At 49.8% G+C, this 21,224-nt stretch overlaps 1 protein-coding gene across 3 annotated transcripts in view; it reads left to right on the forward strand.

Moving 5' to 3' along the window:
* The first annotated feature begins 811 nt into the window (after positions 1 to 811).
* Positions 812 to 21,224, forward strand: part of LOC141096413 (transmembrane 4 L6 family member 1-like) — an 88,132-nt gene continuing 67,719 nt past the window's right edge. For all 3 annotated transcript variants that reach the window (XM_073582987.1, XM_073582986.1, XM_073582988.1), the window contains exons 1-2: positions 812 to 941; positions 1,599 to 1,867. The gene's annotated coding sequence lies outside the window, so the exon portion shown is untranslated. The remainder of the gene's footprint in view (positions 942 to 1,598; positions 1,868 to 21,224) is intronic.

Consider the following 21,224-nt stretch of genomic DNA (forward strand, 5'->3'; position numbering starts at 1 on the left):
TGTGTTTTTTGCTTTTTGTTTTCTCTGGTTAACGGTCATGTGTTAATATGCACTTACATTGTGCATACACCCTAACTTACGGTACTTTCTCAGTTCAGATTCGCTTTTTATTCATTTTTTATATATAAATACCTGTCTGTGTTCATCAGCTCATGAAATACATTTACATTTGACCACCTTGCTTTTTCTGAAATTGCCTGCGCCCCGGACGACCAATGTGAGAAAATTTTGCATGGGCCAAGCTAGTGGTATTGTAAAGATGTACTCCTTTTTATATTATGGAGAGTCACACGTGTTCATACCTGCCCATCAGCCTCCTCTAATTGAAAAACAGCTTTCCGTTGAGCTGTGTTTCTCAATTGGAGGAGGATCATGGACAGGTCTGGCCACATGCCCCTCCGAGATCGGCCATTCTGAGAACAGCAGCCTGTGAGGAAGATGCGCTAAGAAACACTAGACTTGACAAACTAGAAGAATCTGAAATACTTACATATTAAAAATTGCAGACAAAATCACATCCTTACATGTCAAAATAAAGATTTTGTTGACAAATCCTTTGAAGTTGAGTTTATCGGGCAATAATGAAGTCTGGAGAAGTCTGCAAGGTTTATAAGGTGGAAAATCTCCAGGACGACGAGCCAAAATAAATAGGTGGCATCAGATCGAACTATCATTGTTAAACATTGATGATCTGTGCTCAGTTTTATGACTTCTGTAAGGATCTGGTTTCTGATGAGATAATTAGTGCCAGGAAGCTGCTGCCAAGGCAAATATGATCATGTGATACGCTAAAATAGGAAGCGATGCAAATGGCAAGAATAACGTTTTGCTTCTATACAAATCACTAGTCAGATGACACAAGGATATTGCATCCATATATTGGGCATATGTAGAAGAAGGGCAAAGCTGAATGAGAACCGGTGCAGAGAAGGGCGACCAAGGTAATTATTGGTGGGGATAGGCTACATCCAACTTGGTTTGGAAAAAATCATGGCTTATGGGGTGACCTAATTTCTATCAAATGGCAAAGATCTGCCTGATGAACTATTCATACACAGGACTTTAATAAGGGACTGCCACTATGTGTAAAGGAGAGGTTTCCACACCCTCATGCTTGGGGATTCTTTACAGTAAGAGCACTGGGACTATAGAAATCTCTTCCAGACAAAGTTGTATAACTAATTAGGTGAAAAAAAATAGTGTTCCTAAAAATATATATTTCAAGTTATATGTAATAGATTAATGGGTATGAGTTTTAATCCAGGGATATTTGGGACCCGGAAGGAATTACAAAGCATGTTTCGATGTTCATTTGGTTAAAATGGTAGGATAGGGTCTGAATTTGCAGAACTTTTGTGTTTAAATCAATCTTACTTGTTTAGGACGTGTTTACTTTTCTTTTGATCTCTACATTCGATAAAAGGCCACATTGACCCGACATGTCAAAAGAGCAAAAGTAAAGAAAGGACACAACAGTATCTATAAAAATGGGGTAAATCTCGGGATAAATTGTTTTAGTATATTTAGTATAATTTTACATGTTGTGAACGTTGAGACCTCCAGATTTGGAAAGAGTAATAAAAATGAGATCATTGCAGTTAATCGATGAAGATCAGGAACACTGACCAGGAGAACACTGCTACATTCACTGCTCAGAAAATCAATACCGGCTTATTTGTCATCCCTGCAACCTGGCGAGAAAGTTCAGGGTCTTTACAAATTCTTCCTGGGCAGATCATCAGTGTTTGCCTACATCCGCTGGCTTCGTGATCCTTGCGCCTGGTAGCAGAGTCACACGACTCCTCTTGGTGGAACGCGGTCTCACTTTGGTCTCCTGTCTCCATTTCTTTCCTCTCGAATTTACCAGGTATGTAAAATATATAAGAATTAGCTGTATGCAGGATTTATAGGGTGGGAGTCACTTGGTCTGAATATGCAGAAAAATTATAGAATTGTAGTTCCCTTATATAAGACTTTCATTAGAAATTATATGAACTAGCGACTAAATTCCAAATCACCATATAGACGAAACATCCACCTTCCTTTACTCTTATATGTTCCTGTATTATAGGGGAGGTTATTAACCTTTAGAATCTCCAAACTAACTTCTCAACAGATAAATGAAATCCTCCCGAAATTCACTTTTGTGCTACCTGAGATGGTCAGGGCTGTAGAGCTATAGGTTGTACCTGGATCCATTGTCCGAGGACAGCACAAAAGAAAGCACTGATCCTGTAAATCACAGGTGTATCATGAATCTCCTGGGGCCAAGTTGAAAAACTAAAATTTGTCCACTAGTTATCTTGTGCCATGGATAATATTAGTTTATACGTATGACTAATTATGGGGTATTTTGGTTACACTCATTAATTATGCCATTGTGTTAAATTACACATGGTGGCTGAGGAACCACGTTCATTGGGAACCAGGATCTTCTGGTTACACTAGTGCAGCTTGTGTGTTCTTACTGTTCTTGTGCAAATTACTGGCAATATTTTCATGGTCTTATTACAGCTGCAAGTCCTTAAAAAGTTATCCCTGTCTTATAAAGTAACAAGCCCTATATGGATAAAGGTATTGGGACACCTCCACATCACACCTACAGGAGCTTTTCTGACCTCCACTTCTATATCCATAGACATTAACATAGAGTTGGCTATCGCGCTTCTGGGAAGGTTTTTTTTTAAAAAATTTTGGAGGTGTCCCTGGGAATTTCTGCCCCTTCATCCAGAAGAGCATTTGCCTTTCCCAAAACTAGAAGCTACAACTGTCCAGCATTCATTGTCTTGTGCTGAAGCATTAACATTTTATTTTGCTGGAATTAAGGGTCCGAGGCCGACCCCTAAAAACCAAGTGCATCATTATGCCTCCTCCACCAAACTGTGGAGCGGGCACAATGCAGTCAGGCGGGTAACGTTCTCCTGGAGTCACCAAACCCAGACTCATCCATCAGACGCCTTGATAGAAAAGTGCAGTCCGTCACTGCACATATCACATTCCCACTGCTACAGAGTCCAGTGTTGGCGGCTTTACACCACTCCATCAAAAGCTCGGCATTGTGCTTGGTGATGTAAGGCTGCATGCAGCTGCTCGGCCATGAAACTCCTGGCAGGTGTGCAGAGTTTGTGGTGATGTTAATACCAGAGGAGGTCTGTACTCTGCAATTATTGACTCAATAGAGAGTTGGTGACTTGTAAAGGCAGATGACATGACAAGGGACTAAATTTTATACACATGTGACAGTTAAGACTGATTAGTGATTAATTGGTGTGTCCCAATACTTTTGTCCACAGGGTGTATATCTCTAGAATATGCCATCACTGTATGATCAGTGTGGAACCTCCACTAATACTCCGCACAGGAGTCTGATGTACACAGCTGAGTAAAGTCAATGCGATATAGGAAAATTATAAAAATGGCTGCTTGAATAGATTTTTGTGACCTACCTACAATATATTTCCAGTCACTGATTACCGTATATAACTGGTGTCCATGTTCAGGCAGACAAGAGTCTCAGTGGACCCATCTTCACGTTCCAGTTTTCCCCCTTGGCTTCTAAGGCCAGTTTCACGTTTGCGCTTTTGAGTGCAGCGACGGCCTGCGCACAGCCGCCGTTAAGCCCCGCCCCTGCCGCGCCTCCGCCGGTAGCTCCGCCTACCGGCGCATGACGCTGCATGCGTCCTGCGTCCCCTATCTTTATCACTGGGGGAGCAGGCTGTGCGCAGTATGCGTTTGGCGGCGCATGCGTCCTTTTCACGGTGCGCTGACCAGCACCAAACGCAACCTGCTGCTGTTTGGTTGCGCTCGGCGCACCGTGAAAAGGACGCATGCGCAGCCAAACGCATATTGCGCACGGCCTGCGCCCCCAGTGATAAAGATAGGGGACGCAGGACGCATACAGCGTCATGCACCGGTAGGCGGAGCTACCGGCGGAGGCGCGGCAGGGGGCGAGGCTTAGCGGCGGCCGTGCACAGGCCGTCGCTGCGCTCAAAAGCGCAAATGTGAAACTAGCCTAAGAGGTATAACTTGTTAATTTTTTATGCACTACATTTGAATCAGGGCTTGTTTTTTGCGAGGCATTTTTGGGGTATTTTTTATTTCAGCGTTCATCATATGGGACAAGTATTACATTAGTTTATTAGTTTGGACAGTTACGCACGCAGCCATACCAATAAGGTAATTTACTGTATTACATTTTGCAGGAAAAGGAAGGGATATATAAATATATATTTGTTAAAATATGTTTAATTTTTTTTTGCATCTTTTATTCATCCGTTTATCCCAGAGCCTGTTTGCACCTTCCTGGCCAAACTTTCCAATTCTGACCAGTGTCAATTTATGAGGTCATAACTCTGGAATGCTTCAACGAATCCCACTGATTCTGAGAATGTTTTTTCATGACACATTGTGCTTTATGTTAGTGATAAATTTAGGTCAATATTTTTTGCGTTTATTTGTGAAAATATCAGAATGTAGGCAAAAATTTAGAAAATGTTACAATTTTACATTTAAAACTTTTAATTTTTATGCCCTTAAACCAGAGCGTTATATCGCACAAAATAGTTAATATAGAACATCTCCCGCATGTCTACTTCACATCACCATAGTTTTTGAATCCTATTTTTTTTTTGTTAGGGAGATAGAAGGATTAAAAAGTTTCTCAGCAATTTCTTATTTTTCCTACAAAATCATTTTTTTAGGGACCACGTGACACTTTAAAAACTGCACCCCTCAAAGTGCTCAAAACCACAGTCAAGAAGTTTATTAACTCTTCAAGGGCTTCACAGGAATTAAAGCAATGGGGAAGAAAAAAAAAATCAAAATCTTACTTTTTCCCACAAAAATGTTGCTTTAGCCCCAAATTTAACATTTTCACAAGGGTAACAGAAGAAAATGGACTGTACAATTTGTTGTGCAATTTCTCCTGATTTTATTGATACCAAAATAAATGTTTGGGCAAACGGCAGGGGTCAGAAGGGAAGGAGCCCCAATTCAATTCTGGAGCGCAATATTACCTGGAATAGATTGCGGATGCCATATTTGAAAAGCCCCGGGCATGCCAAAACAAAAGAAACCCCCACAAGTGACCCCATTTGGAAAATATACCTCTTGGGGAATTCAATAAGGGTTGTAGTGAGCATTTGTATCCCTCAGGCCAGAGTCGTACATAGAAATCATTGGGGCCCTATAGCAGAAGTTCTAATTGCCCCCTCACCATCAAAATAAATAATTGCTGGGGTCACAACTTTCCAGCCTTTACATAGTAGTTTTCCTCCTGCTGAAGTCATAGACTCCTCTTTCATTGCTCCCATAAAGTATGACGCCAATAACAGTGACCCCCAAACACAGTATGACACCACATGGTGAATTCCTTCACATTAGCCTCCACATGCACAATATAATGACCCGACTGTACCCCACCTCAGCTCCCGAGGCAAAGTACAGAGACCTCAACACAATATAATCCCCCAACTGTGACTCCATACAGCTCTCCATGCAGTATAATGGTCCCACACTGTATAATGGCCCGCACACAGCTTGATGGAGTACACAAAAACCTTCAGACTGTATAATTGCTGGCATACAGTATAATGGTCCTCCAAATAATATAATGGCCTCACACAGCCTTCCATATAGTATATTGGGCTCCATATAGTATAATTCGCCCCCCATAATTCTCCATATAGTACAATGCACTCCCCATACAATATAATGCACCCACAGGATCCTCCATACAATATAATACACCCACAGGGTCCTCCATACAATATGATACACCCACAGGGTCCTCCATACAATATAATGCACCCCCCAAGGTCCTCCATACAATATAATGCACCAACAGGGTCCTCCATACAATATAATGCACCCACAGGGTCCTCCATACAATACAATGCACTCCCCAAGGTCCTCCATACAATATAATGCACCCACAGTTTCCTCCATACAATATAATGCACCCCCCAAGGTCCTCCATAAAATATAATGCACCCACAGGGTCCTCCATACAATACAATGCACTCCCCAAGGTCCTCCATACAATATAATGCACCCACAGTTTCCTCCATACAATATAATGAACCCACAGTGTCCTCCATACAATATAATGCACCCACAGGGTCCTCCATACAATACAATGCACTCCCCAAGGTCCTCCATACAATATAATGCACCCACAGGGTCCTCTATACAATATAATACACCCACAGGGTCCACCATACAATATAATGCACCCACAGGGTCCACCATACAATATAATGCACCCACAGGGTCCTCCATACAATATAATGCACCCTCAGGGTCCACCATACAATATAATGCACCCACAGGGTCCTCCATACAGTATAATGCACCCACAGGGTCCTCCATACAGTATAATGCACCCACAGGGTCCTCCATACAGTATAATGCACCCACAGGGTCCTCCTTACAATATAATGCACCCACAGGGTCCACCATACAATATAATGCACCCACAGGGTCCTCCATACAGTATAATGCACCCACAGGGTCCACCATACAATATAATGCACCCACAGGGTCCTCTATACAATATAATACACCCACAGGGTCCACCATACAATATAATGCACCCACAGGGTCCACCATACAATATAATGCACCCACAGGGTCCTCCATACAATATAATGCACCCACAGGGTCCTCCATACAATATAATGCACCCACAGGGTCCTCCATACATTACAATGCACCCACAGGGTCCTCCATACAATATAATGCACCCACAGGGTCCTCCATACAATATAATGCACCCACAGGGTCCACCATACAATATAATGCACCCACAGGGTCCTCCATACAGTATAATGCACCCACAGGGTCCTCCATACAGTATAATGCACCCACAGGGTCCTCCATACAATATAATGCACCCACAGGGTCCACCATACAATATAATGCACCCACAGGGTCCTCTATACAATATAATACACCCACAGGGTCCACCATACAATATAATGCACCCACAGGGTCCTCCATACAGTATAATGAACCCACAGGGTCCTCAATACAATATAATGCACCCACAGGGTCCTCCATACAATATAATGCACCCACAGGGTCCTCCATACAATATAATGCACCCACAGGGTCCTCCATACAATATAATGCACCCACAGGGTCCTCCATACATTACAATGGACCCAGAGGGTCCTCCATACAATATAATGCACTCTTTCATTGTCCTCCATACAATATAATGCACCTCCCATTGTCCTCCATAAAATATAATGCGCAACCCATGGTCCTCCATACTCTAGTATGGCCACCAGTCACTGATATAAAAACCAATAAATACAATACTCACCTCTCCTTATTCCCCCCGATGCTCCGGTCTCCTGAGCGTGTGGTGTGAAGCTCCACACATCTCAGAACAGCGTGCATGCTGTAATGACTTCATCACGCCTGTTGCTCTGACTACCACTGTACTGATTGCTGGAGGGGGGGCCCCATAGCAGTCGCATGGCCTCCTGCCATTGACGATACGCCACTGCCTCGGGCGATTTACACATTTAAGCCGAATAAATGCAAAATTGCCATTTTTTTCCACTAAAATGTTGCTTTTGCCCCAAGTTTATAATTTCAAAAAAAGTAATAGGAAAAAATGAAACATATAATTTGTTGTGCAATTTCTCCTGAGTACGCCAATACCTCATATGTAGGGGAATGCTACTTTTGAGGCAAAGCTCAGAAGGGAAGAGGAGCCATATTGGAGTTCAGATTTTGCTGGAATGGTTTGAGAGTGCCATGCCACATTGGCAGATCCTCTGAGCTGCCAGAACAGCAGAACCCCACCATAAGTGATCCGATTTTACAAACGACACCTTTCAATTAATTAATCTAAGGGTGCAGTGATCATATTGACATCACGGGTGGGTCAAAAAATTTTATATAATTGGGCAGCGAAGAAAAAATAACTACATTTTTACCACAAACATTTTATTTTAGCCACAGATTTTACATTGTCACGCTTGGAAATGGGTAAAAATGGCACCAAAACTTGTCACATAAATTCTGCTGAACATTGCAATACTTCATATGCGGCTTGTTTTTTTTTGCGGGAGAAGATGACATTTTCAGCTATATCATTTATATTTACATTCGACTTTTTAATTGCTTTTTATTCCACTTTTTGTTTGGAGGTATGATGACAAGGCATAGTTGTTGTTTTTTTTGCTACTTTTTTTTCACAGCGTTCGTTGAAGGGGTTAAATAGTGGGGCAGTCTTATAGATCGGGTCATTTCAGACGCGGCAATACTAAATATGTGAACATAAATATATGGTATGTATTTATTGGTATAATATTTTTTTTTAAAATATTATTCATTTTGTGAGATTTTGTACATTTTTTTTTTTACTTTTAACTTTTTTACTTAATCCCTCTATGGGACTTTAACTGTTATTACTTTGATGGTATAATGCATTGCGCGATGCACCAGCATTGTGATGTCTTATACCTCTTAGACCCTGTTGGCAGACTCAGAGGTTGATCTGGCCCTCGTGATGATGTCGCAGTGGTGGCCGATCAGGCCCCCTTCCTCTCCTAGCCTTCTAAATGCTGCAATTGCTATTGATCACAGCATTCAGGGAGTTAAATGGCCCAGGGGGGTGCAGGCACAGCTCCTGGTTGTGACAGCCGGGGCTCTGCTTTCGTTTAAGCTGAGCTCCTGGTGGTGATCGTGCAGCCACTGGCTGCATTATTGCCATGATGTAAATTTACGTAATTTTGGGGAACCCCTTCCCTACCGTGATGTAAACTTCCGTCAAATGTCATACTAATGGACTTGACCCTGCCATCTCTTAACTGCTTGTACGATACACTGCCAACATACTGTATGTGAGGTAGCGCTGTCATTCACCTAGGAGATCACTCGCTTAGCCGCCACAAAACCAGATCCGGCACGGGTTTTCCATAAAACCATTATAGTACATGCGGTTTATTTATGCAGCATAAACCAAAGCAAGCAACATAAAGTTCATATCAGCATAGCGTCCTTGACAGAGCTTCTCTCTGTCCACCCTGTGGTCACACAGGTTGGCATACACCGGCTCTTCAGCCTCATAGTTATCTCACCCACGTCCAGGTTTCCTCATGGCTGTTTCTCCATGCTACAGACATCCATTCCCTCCCGAGAATCACCAGGCACGTGCAGCCCTTACACACAGCCACTCCACATGCTGTTAGCCAGGAGACACATCTCCCAGTAGGACCTTTCACAACGGGCCAATCAGGTCCCTGCATTCACCCATGTGACCTACCCTGGCCACCTTATATGGTCCGTAGCCACGCCCACTGGGTCACATGGCTATGACCTCATCGCAGGTCGTTCACACACTCATAGTCTTTTACTACAGGCATTAAACACACCCACTGGGTTGGTTTGTAGGTAACTGGGCTCGCCCATCTTCCCAGTTACCTGGAGACTTCTCCCTGACACATTGACACAACACATCAGCAGTATCACTGCTGATCAACACACACATCAGTCTCCATCTCAAGGCCACCCACCTTGAGATACATAATGGTCCCTCATGACTCTGCCATTCATCCTCTCTCCTCGGACATCCACACAGCGCCCCCTAGCGGACACAGTGGTCACTACACCACATACCTCCCCCTCTGTTCAAACCTGTGGGGTTGAACACACAGCATAACCCCAGGATCTCGAGACCGGGCACTCACTACACCTTGCCCCCCAAGTCGAGAGAACCGTCTCCATCTGTCATACGGCCTCATTCCTACATTAGGCCTCCCCCGCCCCCAGCGGTCAGAATATCGGCCCTGATCTTTGGCCCTCAAGTCACAGCCTGTCTGCGTCATCAGACACTGTTTGGTCACCACATTCCTCTCCCTGTTTGTTCCGTTCCCCCCGGTCAGTACGGTCATAAGTCATAGTTACGCCTACTGTCTGGCCTGAGTCTGACTCATTCAGCATCTCACAGGAACTACGGTCTATCAACGTCATCAAGCCAATCGAATTGCCACTTTCTGACATTCTTCGGCCATCTGCCATGTCACTTCTTGGAGGAACTGTTTGGGTCCTTACATCTTGGGTTGAAGGCGGCCGCCACCTGGTATTCCGTACCTCTTTATTGATTCGCCAACGGTCCCGCCTCAACTGCTCAATCTCTTGCAGGTACCCCACTCGATACTCCACGAGCATCCGATAGTCTCTCAGGATTTCCACGGAGCCAACCACCATGATGGGAATCCTACCCTCTTTACTGGATATCTGGTCTTCATCATCAAGAGAGATCCTCACCCTCACCACACCGGAGATATTCACAAGGTCTTGCATTACCTTCCTGAATCTTCCAATGATTCTCCCAATCAGAGCTTTGGGTACCGGAACCACATCTTTCCGCAAACCCAGCCGATCCATAGCCTCCATCGCTAACTCTAGGCGTCGAGCAGCTTTCATATTACTCCGCTTGACCAGCTGTTTGGCGTGGAGACATTGTAAATGCATCTCTTTCAGGACAGCTACCCGGTTTGCTGTATCTTCCCTGGCTGATAGTATCACCAACTGCCGAGTCTCAGGTGCCCAGTGCACCTTACATGCCTTGACCGCCACTTTGAAAGCCTCATGTACACCTTCCTCCGCACAGACTTCTTGCATGTCTTCTGGTACCTCGATTACAGATTTGAAGGTCGTGGTCTTGCTCTCTTCCTGGACAGAGGACTCTGGCTTTACCACGGACACTTCCCTCACTACAGTTGACCCGACCGGGTGACTGTCTTCTTCAGTCCGAAGCTCACAATCTTCACCAGAGTTTACCTCTTCATGACCCTTTGCCACGATTGGTACTGGAAGTTTCGTCTTGCTGTCACTCGCGCTCCCCCCGGTAAGTCTTCGTTTATTCCCGGGAGACAGAGTTCGGGGACGGACCGTTGTGACAGACAGCTGGGCTGGGGAAGGGACCAGTATAAAGGGGGTGGGGAATTCCCAGGACGATGAGTTAGCAGACCAGGACAGAGGCAGCAAGAGACCTTGGGAGCGACTGAAAGCTAGAGCAACTTACCAGTGCCAGGGAAGACGCTCACTGAGGACTCCAGAGGGACGGCGCCAAGACAAACTTCCGAGACTTGCTGCCCCGCTCCAGCCCGCAGCCACTGCGGCCCCAGTTCAACCCGCGGCCGCTGCCGCCTCACCTCAGCCCTCGGCTGCGGCCTACCCGCGGTCGCCCGCGGCCGCTGCCGTCTCGCTCCAGCCCGCGGCTGCGGCATGTTCCCCGCCACCCGCAGCCGCCCTGCTCTCACCAGTGGTCGCGGCAAGTACAGTGCTGTCGGTGGCCACCACTGTCCCGCTCCGGTCCGCGGCAGGGGCCGAGCCTCTGCTTGCCACAGATTCCCCGTCATAGCCGTTAGCTGCGCAGGTGGCCTGCCCTTCACCACCCCACATCGCTGCCACTTGCCCCAGTACGGGGGCTGCAGCCCATCCGTCCAAGGACTCCGCCGGGGCCTGTGGGGCTCCAGTGTGATCAGAGCGCCAGAGCGCGCGAAGACTTCGTCAACGCTTCAGCAACTGGGCCCAGCGACTGCTACGCCGAAAGACCACCATCCCGACCGGCGAGGGACGTCTGGACAGTTAAGTTGACTATATAATTAAGGACCCGTAGTCGGCCATACCGTGGCCCTATAGTGTCCAGCTATTGCCGGACGTAGTCGTGTTCTACCCTGCTTGTGTTTGCTTGTAAAGAGCCCCTGTGAGGGCAACCCTTGTTACCCCTATTGTTGATCTGGCCGTGACAGAGGAAAGTTCCCTCTAGTCCTAAAAATGTTATTATAGAAAGCACCAAATCGTCTCGTGACTCGTCACTGCATCCTGCGTACCTGCAAGCACCACATTTGGCGTAGTCGGCAGGATGCAGTCTCCGAGCGCAGACGGTGGTGCGCCTGATCAGAGAGGGGCCGCGGGTGCTGATGATGATGGGGGCCCCCGCTCCAGCATCTCCCTGGGAGCTATGCTAAGTAACTTTCCCTGGTTTCCTGGCTCCGATACGCTGTTGTGGAGCTGGGCAGAACGTATGCAGGGCCTTTTCCGCATACACCCCATGACCCCCGATTTAGAGGTTGAGGTGGCCCTTATGGCGCTAGATGGGGAAGCCCGGAAGTCGGTAATGTTGAGACCCCCGGGACGTCGCAACACCTTCGCCAGGGTCTTGTAGATTCTGGAAGAGACCCACGGGGATCCAACAGACGTGGGGGAGTTGAGAACCCGGTTGTTCAGTCGGATGCAGGGGGAGGGGGAGACCATCACCCAGTATATGAACGCCCTCCTGGAGCTATACACCACCATAGAAAGGAAGGACGCTCGTGCTTCTTCCAGGGCAGACGGTGGTGGCTCTGCCGATCCGCGCCCCGATGCCACTGGAGGACGTGTAGGTGCAGGTGGAACCATGTTACTCGGAGCGCCTGCGCCCTGGCATCCTGGTGGCTCGCTCCCTGGCCACAGTGCAGGAAGGGACCGTCTTGGTGCGTTGTGTCAACCTGGAAGATCAAGATATCGCCCTGAAGCCCCGGGCCAAAATGGCCAAACTAGTAAGGCCATTGGAGGAGATGCTGCCAGACCCCGCAGTCCAGTTGAGGGTGCAACCTGAAGATCCCTGGGCAGTAACGGCACGAACCCAACAGACTGCCGTATCCTCGGCCCAAGAGAAAGGTCGAGTCCTCCTGGAGAGAATGCGGGCCGAACTTTCCGGCCTAGCGCCAGCCCAGCTTCTCCAGGTAGAGACACTTCTTGGACAATTTTACAGTGTCTTCGCCAGCCACGAGGACGACTTCGGATGTACCATGGCTATCACGCATGGGATCCCCACGGCAGGAGCGGCCCCATCCGGGAGAGATATCGGCAAATACCACCGCAGCTATACCAGGAAGTGAAAACTCTATTAGCCCAGATGCTCCGGAAGGGGGGTCATCCGAGAAAGCCAGAGCCCTTGGGCGGCCCCTATTGTCCTGGTTCGGAAAAAAGATGGCACTCTGCGTTTTTGCGTGGATTATCGGAGGTTGAACGCATGCACCATCAAGGATTCGTATCCACTGCCCCGCATAGAAGAGTCTCTGTCCGCCTTGGGGAACGCGACGTACTTTTCAACTCTAGACCTGGCCAGTGGGTACTGGCAGGTGCCGATGTCGGAGGAAGACAGAGCCAAGACGGCATTTATCCTTCCCATGGGACTGTTCGAGTTCAATCGAATGCCGTTTGGGCTGGCCAACGCCCCAGGAACCTTTCAGTGGTTGATGGAGCGGTGTCTAGGAGACCTCAACTTTGATGCCACGTTGATATACCTGGACGATATTATCATCTATTCCGCCACGTTTGAGGACCAACTGAGGCGGTTGGGGCAGGTGCTCGGCCGGCTGCAGAAGTACGGGTTAAAGGTAAAGCCCCAGAAATGCCACCTGTTCCATACCCTGATTGAATACCTGGGGCATACCGTCTCGACGGAGGGTGTCCGACCATTCCTGGAAAAGGTCGCTGCCGTCCAGGGGTGGCCTACCCCAGAGACGGTGAAAGACGTGCGGGCCTTCTTGGGGTTGGCTGGCTACTACCGTCGGTTTGTGAAGAATTTTGCACGCCGAGCCTGAGCCCTGCAGGACCTGCTGAAGGGGGCTCTCGCCGGGGCGAATGGACGGAAGATCCAGTGGCAGCAACCGCAGGAAGATGCGTTTTGAGATCTCAAAGCTACCCTCTCGGACGCCCCAGTATTTGCATATGCGGATTTCTCACAACCGTTCATCCTGCATACCGACGGGAGCCTCCAGGGACTAGGAGCTGTGTTGTCACAGGTGCAGGACGGCCGGGAGAAAGTGATCGCCTATGGTAGCTGGTCGCTGCACAACTCCGAACGCAACCCGGACAATTACAGCTCCTTTAAGCTCGAGCTCCTCGCGGTAGTGTGGGCAATGACGGAGCGATTCGCAGAGTACCTGGCGGGCTCCGAAGTAGTAGTGCGGACCGATAATGTCATGGTCACGTGTGTCTGGACGCAGATGTTTCCGCAAGGCGAACCCATGTGACACACGTGACCCTGGAAACACCGCCTCCAGTGGGGCGCATTTAAATAATAACACGTGCAGGTGGACACGCCGCCTCCACCTGGCGAATTTAGGAATTACACGTTAATAAACATTCTGGAAACCCCGCCTCCAGTATGGCGAATTTAAATAATAAGGGGGACCTGGGAAACATTAACAGTGGTGGGCCCTGCGATAGGGAAAAGGGAATTGGAGACCTCCTGAGCTCCCCTGAGCCAGTGTCCCTGCACTCCTGACATTCCCTATGCCGGTTTCTCACCAGGCGCCGCACGCGTACCTCAACGCCCTAGCTCGCCCTGACCCTAAACCCTCACTAGGGAATAGGTCGGTGCGGAAACTAATCCCACCACTGCACTAATAACACACATGAGGGAAAGAGACAATACAGGGGGACACAACTTAACTTTATGCTCTGTGCTTATGCTCCTGCAACAGAGCCCTCCACCTGCGTGCGTCTTCTCCTCCACCCGGATCCATCACCATAACAGGATCCTGCACCATAGTGCTGCCTAGGGAGCAGAGTCCACCACCAGTTGCTGCAGCTTAATAACAGAGTCCCAAGGATGAGTTCAGCTTCTGCCATGAAGTCAAGCATGCTTGAGCCCAGCTCAGCAGCCAAGTCCCACATGGTGAGTGCCACTCTCCATAGTAGCCACTCCACCAGACCATGCAGACACTTCCCGCTGACACCATCACTGCGACTCCACCACGCCATGCCAGCCCTTCGTCCAGACACCATAGCTGAAACACGTCCCCCCTGGCTAAGCTGCGCAGGACTCCTCACCAGCTCCATCCTTCCTCCAGGCTCTCAAAAACAGAGTGAACCCAAACTCACAATTTCACAGGCCGTGATTGCACACCCCTAGCACACCTTTATAGGGTGTCACACCTGATCCATAATTAAGTGCACAAAAACCCAAAGTGCAATACCACTAACCACCACCGGGGACAGTCAAGACACCTTGGAACTTTCCAAAGTAAAAAAAGTTCACTCAGTGCAATTTAAAACTGTCAGATCATGACAGTACCCCCTCCTTAATGAGGGGCCTCTGGACCCTCAAGACCACCCCTCATTAGGGAAACACCTACAGCGGGGACGCCCAGACCCTGAGTTCACCCCACCATTACCTGACACTCCAGGTTTATGACAAACACACCGCTGGTATTGGCAATAAAGTTCGTTTTGGAGGCACCACTCCTCTCCACAGCGCCGACCTGGGGAACGAGTTTATGTATGTGTATGTTTGTTTGTTATGAGCTGATCAGGCTCCACAACACACTTCCACAAGATGTTTTTTGGTGGCACACATACACGCTCGTTCACACACAGGTCCGGACCTGAACGTTTATTGCATACATTCGTTTGTCATAATTGGTGAACTCACTCTGAACTAGACAGCAGAGGCGTCCCCCTGCATCACCACACTCACACCCCCGCAAATCACCGAGGGGAACCACCCTCCAACCCTTTCACCATGAGGACTGCGCCTCCTAGGGTTGGTTAATGGCGAGGGTAGAGATTTGTCCCTACTCCCCCGCAGCACACCTGCTGCACACACCAGGAGGAGAAGGGGACCGGGAAATGGAGGAAATATACTCTCGCTGGTCGCCTCCACAAGACCAGGAGGGCGGCGTCTTCGATGGTATGAAGATTTGGCGTAAAACCCCGCGGACTTTCACACCAGTCAGCTCACCACAGGGGCGTACCCCTTCACCTCGGGGAATACCAGGCAGCTCCGTGGGGCACCATTCCTCCCACCTGCCTGGGTGCGCCCGCCTGCATGAACCAGTCCTGCTCCCCAGCAGCGGCTCTAGGGGGTTTTAGTACCATAGCCGCAGGAATATGGAGGAAAATATATACACCCACTGGTCACCTCCACACGACCAGGAGGGGCGGCATCGAAGATTTGGCATGAGCCCCGCGGACTATACACCAATCTGCTCCCTACAGGGACGTACCCCTTCACCTCGGGGAATACCAGGCAGCTCCGTGGGGCACCATTCCTCCCACCTGCCTGGGTGCGTCCCCTGTATGAGCAAGTCCCGCTCCCCAGCAGCGACTACACACCTAGTCTGCTCACCACAGGGATGTACCCCTTCACCTCGGGGAATACCAGGCAGCTCCGTGGGGCACCATTCCTCCCACCTGCCTGGGTACCTCCCCGTGCATGAGCAAGTCCCGCTCCCCAGCAGCAACTCTAGGGGCTTTTGCCAGACCGCAGCCGCCATTTTTGTTTCTCTGGTTATCTGAGCAGAGGCCCCAGACCCTGATAACTGCTGCTGCAGCGGCTCTAACACACCATGCCGCTCCCCACTGCACCTCAGTGAGGCCCGGCAGCAATTACCACAGGTCTCCACATGGCCAAAGCTCACCAGAAAAAAAAAGTAAGGGCCTGTGATAATGTCATGGTCACGTGTGTCTGGACGCAGATGTTTCCGCAAGGCGAACCCATGTGACACACGTGACCCTGGAAACACCGCCTCCAGTGGGGCGCATTTAAATAATAACACGTGCAGGTGGACACGCCGCCTCCACCTGGCGAATTTAGGAATTACACGTTAATAAACATTCTGGAAACCCCGCCTCCAGTACAGCGAATTTAAATAATAAGGGGGACCTGGGAAACATTAACAGTGGTGGGCCCTGCGATAGGGAAAAGGGAATTGGAGACCTCCTGAGCTCCCCTGAGCCAGTGTCCCTGCACTCCTGACATTCCCTATGCCGGTTTCGCACCGGGCGCCGCACGCGTACCTCAACGCCCTAGCTCGCCCTGACCCTAAACCCTCACTAGGGAATAGGTCGGTGCGGAAACTAATCCCACCACTGCACTAATAACACACATGAGGGAAAGAGACAATACAGGGGGACACAACTTTATGCTCTGTGCTTATGCTCCTGCAACAGAGCCCTCCACCTGCGTGCGTCTTCTCCTCCACCCGGATCCATCACCATAACAGGATCCTGCACCATAGTGCTGCCTAGGGAGCAGAGTCCACCACCAGTTGCTGCAGCTTAATAACAGAGTCCCAAGGATGAGTTCAGCTTCTGCCACGAAGTCAAGCATGCTTGAGCCCAGCTCAGCAGCCAAGTCCCACATGGTGAGTGCCACTCTCCATAGTAGCCACTCCACCAGACCATGCAGACACTTCCCGCTGACACCATCACTGCGACTCCACCACGCCATGCCAGCCCTTCGTCCAGACACCATAGCTGAAACACATCCCCCCTGGCTAAGCTGCGCAGGACTCCTCACCAGCTCCATCCTTCCTCCAGGCTCTCAAAAACAGAGTGAACCCAAACTCACAATTTCACAGGCCGTGATTGCACACCCCTAGCACACCTTTATAGGGTGTCACACCTGATCCTTAATTAAGTGCACAAAAACCCAAAGTGCAATACCACTAACCACCACCGGGGACAGTCAAGACACCTTGGAACTTTCCAAAGTAAAAAAAGTTCACCCAGTGCAATTTAAAACTGTCAGATCATGACAGATAACAACCCGTTAGCCGATTTGGAGAATGCCAAACTGGGGGCCCTAGAGCAGTGGTTGGTGGCTCGGATGGCCAATTCAATTATAAAATCATCTACAAATGGGGAGCTGAAAACGTGCACGCCGACGCGCTCTCCAGGATCCGACACACCACCCCAGGGAGAAATCGAGACGACGAACTAGAAGCAGAAGAGACGCTGTTCACCCTCACCACCGCCGCGCTTACAGTCAACACGCAAGAAGCACCTCATCCGGGACTCCTAGGAGGGATACTGGAACAACCCCGTGACACATAGATTCAGCAGCAACAGGAAGATACAGAAGTTGGACTCCTGCGCCGATGGGTGGCCACCGGTAAATTGACCACGGGCTCACAGAGACAGACTTTGACCCAAGATATGTTGCTGATGTTGCTCCAGTGGGAAAAGCTAATCAAAAAGGGACTTTTATATCGGAAAGTCATGTCACGAACCACGTCAGCTACGATATGGCAGGTGATCGTGCCCGGAGCCCATCTCAATCAACTGGCCCGGGAAGCTCATGAGAAGGGGGCCCATTTTGGTGCTCAAAAGACTTTACAATGGTTGCAGCAGATAGTGTACCACCCACGCTTGCACACTGCTGTAGAAGTTTGCCGAACCTGCCACCCATGCGATTTCGCTAAACCCCCTGCGCAACGAGCTCCGATGCAGACTATTGTAACATCAGCCCCTCTGGAGCTTCTTACGGTGAACTATCTGACCATAGGTCCTGCCTATCAGGGGTATGAACATTGTCTCGTTATGGTGGACCATTTCACCAAGTTCGTCGTGGTCACCCCCACCCGAGACCAAACAGCGTAGTCGGCCGCCTATGCGATTTGTAAAAACTTTATCCAAGTGTACGGCTGTCCGCAACGAATACATTCAGACCAGGGAGCGTGCTTCCTGGGGAAAGTCATGGAAGAGATACATCATCTTTACGGTATCGTTAAATCTCGGACTACGCCGTACCACACGCAGGGAAACGGAGCCTGCGAGCGATTCAGTCGTACACTGATCCAATTGCTGCGCACCCTGGAGAGCGACCGCAAGACCCGCTGGCCTGAATATGTATCTGAGCTGGTGTGGGTATATAACAATCGGGTGCATCGAGTGACTGGGTACACCCCCTACTCATTGCTATTCGGATGGGAAGGCAAGGGGATTACGGAAGTGGAATTGAACCCAGAGGAACCCCAACCCTGGACCGGGGTATCCTCGTGAGTCTGAAACCACCAGCACCGGCTGCAGACCCTCCACCGAATCGTCCATACAAAGCTCCGGGATCTAGAACCCCCGGGGGAGCAATGCCCCCACCCATCGACTTTCAGATTGGGGATCGGGTACTCGTGCTTGATCAACGTCCCCAAAACAAGTTAGAACCACGTTGGGAGGTGAACCCGTACCGAGTGTTGCGCCGGATAAGCCCCGACGGGCCTGTGTACGAAATACAATCTGAAGAAAACAACGCGCCTCTCACTCGGGTTGTGCACCGTAACAAGTTACGGCCTTGTATGTCTACTGATCCCCCGCGGCTCGAACCAACCCCTCAGGTCCCCGACCCCCTGCCCAGGGTCTGGGACCTGGATGATGAAGAGGACTTCCCCATCACATCTGCGGGTCACACCAGTAGTGGCACTACGGCAGACCCGGGAATCCCACCAGAACCAACTATTCGACCACCCTCCACCACCCCAGAAGACTCCACTACACTCGAGCTTCGGCGCTCCGAGCGGTCAACAGCTGGCAAACCCCCTGAACGTTACGAACAGGACCAGTTCGTATGGCGATAAGGACTGTCATCCCAAAAAACTAACCCGAATCTACGAAAACCCTCACCCGAGGACTGGCGAGCATACAGGGCGGGGGAGTGTGGGAGGAACGGCCCCAGTCGAGTGTCCGGGCCGGAACCAAGGGAGCCGTCATCTAGGTTCCGGAGGAAACTATTGCCGGGGGACAGAGTTTGGGGATGGACCGTTGTGACAGACAGCTGGGTTGGGGGAGAGACCAGTATAAAGGGGGCGGGAAATTCCCGGGACGATGAGTCGGCAGACCGGGACAGCGGCAGCAAGAGACCTTGTGAGCGACTGAAAGCTAGAGCGACTTACCAATGCCATGGAAGATGCTTGTCATGGTTTGAACAGGGTTCTTGCCCTGCACTCACAGGGTTAAGTGTTCGTGGCCTCTTTCTGGATCTGGGAGGGGTATTTATACTCACTCTTTACCAGGGTTCTCTGTCAGCTATACTGTTGTTCTGGTGTGTCTGACCCCTGGTGTGCGTGTATTCTGCGTTGCTTGTTTGCTTCCCGTGTATGACCCGGCCTGTTCCCTCACTCTGTACTCCGTCTCTCGCTTTGGTACTATTGTCTTCTCCGGTTCTGACCTCTTGGCTTGGCTATCGTTACTCCGTTACAGTTTGTCCTTATTGTACCGTCTATTGCCCGTTCTGGTTTTCTGACCTATTGCTACGTCCTGACTGTCCATTCTGTCTAACCTTTTGGTACTGTATTGCTATCTTGTGCTTTGACCCTGGCTTCATCTGGTTTCTCTCTCTGTCCCTTGGTAACATTGTCCTGTAGTTACCTTTCTAGGAGTTTCCCTGCAGCTCCTAGATCTGTGGAGCTTAGGCCACGCCCCCAGCAGTCATGTGCTTCAGGTCCTGATACTCTGAAGCACACATCGTCACTGCTGCTGCCCTGCTCCACAGGAATCTTTGAGCACTGTCTTTGTACTCAGGACACCTGCACTGGCTCAGTGAGCAAGTGCAGTGCGGGGCTCCTGACAACGCTCACTGAGAATTCCAGAGGGACGGCGCCAAGATGAACATCCGAGACTTGCTGCCCGCTCCAGCCCGCGGCCACTGCGGCCCCAGTTGAACCCGCAGCCACTGCCACCTCACCTCAGCCCACGGCCGCGGCCTACCCGCGGTCGCCCGCGGCCTCTGCCATCTTGCTCCAGCCCACGGCTGCGGCCTGTTCCCCGCCACCTGCAGCTGCCCTGCTCTCACCAGTGGCCGCGGCAAGTACAGTGACGTCGTCGGCCACCACTGTCCCGCTCCGTGCGCGTCAGGGGCCAAGCCTCTGCTTGCCGCGGATTCCCGTCGCAGCTGTTAGCTGCGCAGGTGGCCTGCCCTTCTCCACCCCACATCGTCTTTTACTACAGGCATTAAACACACCCCCTGGGTGGGTTTGTAGGTAACTGGGCTCGCCCATCTCCCCAGTTACCTGGAGACTTCTCCCTGACACATTGACATAACACGTCAGCAGTATTACTGCTGATCAACACACACATCAGTCTCCATCTCAAGGCCACCCACTTTGAGATACATAATGGTCCCTCATTACTCTGCCATTCATCCTCTCTCCTCGGACATCCACACAGCGGTGGATGTCACTACACCACAAGTATTATTACAATTTATTATCTAATTACCTATGAAGCCCGGCCTCCAGTAGGTCCCCACACTACCTTGACAATTCCATCAAAACCACCGATTGACAGTGGCTGCTAATAGGATAAACTGTTGTGATCGGAGAAACTTCATTACTAACAGTTATAGACTCTAGGGCCGGCTGTGCAACACGACTTCTACCCACTCTGTATGGCATTTCCTCAGATCTTGTATACATTGGTTACATCTGCCGTAC

The sequence above is a fragment of the Dendrobates tinctorius genome, unplaced genomic scaffold (genome assembly GCF_039654945.1).
Source record: "Dendrobates tinctorius isolate UK_male_01 unplaced genomic scaffold, ASM3965494v1 ptg000075l, whole genome shotgun sequence".
In the NCBI taxonomy this organism is placed as follows: domain Eukaryota; kingdom Metazoa; phylum Chordata; class Amphibia; order Anura; family Dendrobatidae; genus Dendrobates; species Dendrobates tinctorius.